This window comes from Ptiloglossa arizonensis, unplaced genomic scaffold (assembly GCF_051014685.1).
Source record: "Ptiloglossa arizonensis isolate GNS036 unplaced genomic scaffold, iyPtiAriz1_principal scaffold0069, whole genome shotgun sequence".
In the NCBI taxonomy this organism is placed as follows: Eukaryota; Metazoa; Arthropoda; class Insecta; order Hymenoptera; family Colletidae; genus Ptiloglossa; species Ptiloglossa arizonensis.
In genome coordinates this window covers 1,275,001-1,280,000 of record NW_027478439.1, presented here as the reverse complement: position 1 = coordinate 1,280,000, position 5,000 = coordinate 1,275,001, and the positions used below count along the sequence as shown (strand labels likewise).

The window sequence follows — 5,000 nt, the reverse complement described above, 5'->3', positions numbered from 1 at the left end:
TGCCACTACCAAGCGATCTGCCCACGTGCTTGAAAAAATTAGGAACGGGGACCCTTACGGGAGGCGTACTTAGCCGCACGACAAGCGTGTGCCCAGGGAAGCCGCGCGGAGGCGCCGCCCCGAGTTCCCTCATAGAGAACTCGCCCCGCGCCCTACTACCCAAAAGGTGTAGCAAGGACTCGCACCGTTCGGTGTAAATGGCCGAAACGGGCTAATATTTCTATTATCAGCTGGCAGCTGCCTCGTTACTCTTTCTTCGCCTTTTGGCTGCGTTAATGTTTGTAAATCGATTGGCCTCAGGAGCCTCGTCAAGTTTCAGCGTGAGCTTCGTCTTAAATAAATAAATATTTGATTGGCCTTGTTGGCTTCGTCAAGTATCGGCGCAAGCGTCGTCCTTATTATAAATAAATAATAAATAAATAATTTAAAACGATCACCTTATGTGATCGTAGTCCAAAAACGCATTCGCGATTTCAATCGACGAACGGAGGGCAATCATAGATACCGTCACCGCTTCTTCATTGCTGAGCCCTAGGCGCTTCAGGTTCTTGTGTGTTTTGTAAGGCATTGCTCCGCGACACCCTACCACTATGGGTAGGACTTCAGCGTTCTGGCAATTTAGCTTTGCTTTTATAAATTCAGCGGTTTCCTTATATTTATTTGCTTTGTCCATATGAGCTCTTCTGAGATTGTCTTTATCCTCGTAGCGGACTGTTACGTCCACTACGAGGAGCCTTTCTTGGTCTTTAATAACCAAATCCGGCTTCTTCATATCTCCCATGACGTTCACAGAAGGCTCTTGGAATACCGCGTGCCTTTTGGCCACTTTTTGCTCTATCATGGCCACTATTTCATCGTGTCTTCTTATGCGGGCTGCCTTAGTGTGCACACAATTACCCAAAACGTGCCCCAGGGTCTCTATACTCATATTACATCTTCGGCACATAGGGTCAATGTCTCTTTTCGCCCTTATCAAGGCGACCCTTGTGCCGAACGTATTCGTTCTCAGCTTAAGCGCGTCGATATACCTTGACGGCTTAAGCAGCGGCGGCCTATATAGCCAGGCGTTCCCAATTTTATCGCCCATGAACTCTTGGACGCCTTGGCCTTGGGAGACGAGTTCCCTCCATCTCTCTAAATGCCTCCTTTTGAGACCCAGGCGCGCGCGCTCAATTTCATTATGGGTATTGGGCCATGCCAACCCCAGAGAACTTGCGTAAACCTTTATTATTTGCTCCTGCCCCTTGTAGGCTTCCTTGATAGCCGGATCATCGTTATTAAGCATATTTACGCTATTTCTTAGCTTTGCTATTCGTACGATATCCGCCACCTTTTGGATACCCAGACCACCGTTCTGCTTTTCGGCATACAACACCCCATCCGTCGTTGACGGATGCAGGTGAAGCAGCTCTTTTATAACTTGTTTAATTTCGTGGTCGAGGTTTTTGAGTGTTGTAATCGGTGGCGGATTCGCCACCATTTGGTGTATATACCGGGGCAGGAGGTGAGTTTTTATTAAATTCACCTTTTGATGGGGCTTAAGCCCCATCTTCTGTATGTTTTTGGCTGCGTTTACTATGTTCTCTGTCCGCGCGCGCTCTGGGCCCCTCCAGGGGCCAAACCTGATGCCAAGGTACTGGAAAAGGTCGCCAGGTCCTGCCCACGGAATGGGCGTTCCCCGGATCTCCAAACCAGGATCCTCGGCAAACCAAGTTTTATTCTTGCAGACGACCTGGAAAGTCCGGCATTTGCTACAATCGATGGACATACCCAGCCGCCTGAGGTACTTCGTCAGTTTCCCCAGCTGCTGGGATGCCTCATCCCTATTCTTGGCTAGTAGTACCAGGTCGTCTGCGAAAGCTAAGACGGAGATGTTCTCGTCCCCCATTCGGGTTCCCTCCGTTGTCTCGTCAAGGTCTTCGATTATGGGGTCCAGGATTGTGTTGAAGACCAAGGGTGACAGGGGGTCTCCCTGTTTGACTCCCCTCTTGATTTTTATTGGGATGTCCCGACCTCTAGTCCTGATGGCAGTATGGCAACCCTCGTACGTTCCCTTTATATAATTCACGATGGTTGCCGGGACACCCTTTCTCTTGAGCCCGTCCCCTATCGCCTCGTGGGGAATCGTGTCAAACGCTTTCGAGATGTCGACGACTGTAACCACCCCGCCGTGCTTTTCTTTCATAAGCATTAGCGCTTTGTTCAAAATGGCTATGTTTTGCTTACACCCATCCTCTTTGGTGAAGCCTTTCTGCCTTTTGTGGTTCATAATCTTGCTCCTCAACCTGCGATCCAACATTCCCGAGTAAATTCTATTTATCAGCGAGCCAATAGTGATTGGTCTCCAATTCCTCACATCGGCCGCGCTCTTCCCTGGTTTGGGAATAAGCGCGGTCCGATTGGCTCGCCATTGATTCGGGAATGCTCCCTGCAGCATCAGCAGGTTGAAGAGCTTAACCATAACGTGTAAGGCGCCATTCTTACGGAGGTGGTTTTTCTTTATGCCGTCGACACCCGGAGCGGCTCCAGCTTTGATCTTTTTCATCTTATCCACCACTTCGACGATAGTGACGGGTCTCCACATTTCCTTCATCGAGGAAAGTGGGCTCGGGCTCCTTCCGAGCTGTGGTAGGCCTGTGGTGGGTCCCACCTTCCCCCACAGGTCCTCATAGAGCTGCTTGATGCTAGCTCTATCAGGGAGCTCTGCCTGCCCCCCAGCCTCAACAACACATCCCGTGACCGCCATATCTACTAATTTACCTGGGCACTTATTGTATAGTTCTTGGTACCGAGAAAATTTATGCTTATTCCGACGGGTACGATCGCTTTCCTTTTGCTGGTTTTGGTTTGTCGGTCCTTTCTGCCTGGTTTCCGACTGTTCGCTTTCCCCGTCTTTTAATATTTCAATGAAACTGCCCAGGATACTCTCGGCCTCAGATTGGTCCATTTGACCTCCTATGGCCGACTCCATTATTCTCCGCTCTATTTCGAAGAACTCGTGATCCGTATCGAGCGAGTCGGCCATGATTGCCCCCTTGAGAGCGGTTTGCCAGTTCTCTTCACCACCTCCCAAAGGGGCCTCCTCTTGTGCTATTTCTTCGGTTGCCGATTCATAGGAGTCCGAGTCAGTTTCCTCGGGCTCCTCCTCGACAACCGCTTCCACGCTCTCGACAGGCAGTCGCCTCCTTTTATCACTTATTTGTCTCAACGTTTTACCCGGCAGGTGCTGGTGTATTTTAACGTTCGGGAACCTATCCGAGCGATAGATTCCATCTAGTCGGACTAATTCCCGAACTTCTGCTTCCGTCCAAACCGAGGCTCTATTGTTTGGACGGGTAGGGTTGGCTGCTTGTACCCTTTTCATGTTTCGCACCACCGGGTGCGCGTGTCTCTCATGTTGCGACAGCCCTCTCTGAGAGCTGCAAGAGAACCCACAGGAGGAGCAAACATGGCCGCCCAGTCGATTTTCTTGACTGGCGCCGGCACATTTTGGGAGGTGGCACCTGCAGCCGTGTAGTTTTTGGAACGATTTGCCACAGCGTGCACACCTCCAAAGCACTTTTATTCGTGGGTGCTGCTTAGTCATATGTTCACTCCAGCTTTTCTCCTGTAGGAACCATCTCTCATGAGAGACACACGCTCTACATTTAATCTGCCCATCGAGAGGTAGATCCATCACGTTAATCAGTTCATGTTCCGTGTCATAGCATACGTCGTCATCATTGGCCCTCCCACCAGCAGCGGACAAGTCCGCCACGGGGACCCCAGGGCCGGGGGCCCCCGTGTCCGAGGCTCCATTCGTATCAAACATTTCATAACTGAAATTATAATAATTCCGGGTTCACCAAATCCAAAACCATAGCCAATCATGTACCGGGGACTTTGCCATTTCGTCACCAAGTGCCACCTAATGTCCGTCGACGGTCAGGAGACCACCCCCGCCGATCCTCCTCATCCGCATTGTGAACTTCGTCGGGGTTCATTGTATATAGCTAAACGGCTGCTAAAAGCAGCCGCCAGCCATTATCCCAAAGGGAACTCCACGCACTATTATATTTTACTCGCTACCAATATACTTCTCAATTCACCCCTTCTGAGGCTTCATTCCTCCATAGGCACATAGTACCTTTTCTCCGGCTGAGGCCATCCTCAAGCCGCCGAACGGACAATCCTAATACCTTGGCGACCGCTCGTGCCCAGCCAACGGCTTAGCACTGAGCGTTGCGCCTCACTAGTGGGAACAACTAGTGCCTGGAGTACGCCGAAGCGCACCGGTGCAGGTTACTGTAGAGGCTGATGGCCGTTCTTGCCCAGCGAAAATGATCAGCTGGCAACGTGGGTTCCACGCCACTCGGTCTCCAAAGGAGACCTAACGGTCCTTGCCAGCCCACCCGCCTGGACGTCGTAACGCCAGGACGGACGCACGTCCCTTCTTCCCAGAACGCTACCCAACGAGCGAGCCCGCTCCACTCGTTGGACGCCCTGGGTATAGACCCGAAGGCCTAGCACGCTGGTCGTACCATCCACTGGTCAACGACCCAAACTGGCAATTCCCGGTTACAAGCCGCGGGAGCTAACAAGTTAGCTCCCCACCGATCATCCCACTTAGACAAGTCGCCGGCCTCTACAGCCTATTATGAGGGCTTTCTTAGCTCGGGAAGGTGGGGTCGCCGCTCCCCATACAGTGTGCCCTTCAGTGTACCCACTACCACAGTACACTGCCACTGTCCCTGCCTTAAGAGAGTCATAGTTACTCCCGCCGTTTACCCGCGCTTTTTTGAATTTCTTCACGTTGACATTCAGAGCACTGGGCAGAAATCACATTGCGTCAACACTCTTGGGGGCCATCGCAATGCTTTGTTTTAATTAGACAGTCGGATTCCCCTAGTCCGTGCCAGTTCTGAGCTGAGTGTTGAATGACGGCCGAAGAAACGACCGCGACGTCAAACGCCACAGAAGCTCCGCAGCAAGGAAGATCCGTGAGAGGCCAAGGCACGGGA

General features: G+C 51.5%; 1 pseudogene; it reads right to left on the bottom strand.

Annotated features, from left to right (window-relative positions):
* LOC143154511 (large subunit ribosomal RNA) overlaps positions 1-5,000 on the bottom strand; it is an 11,541-nt pseudogene that overhangs the window by 4,050 nt on the left and 2,491 nt on the right.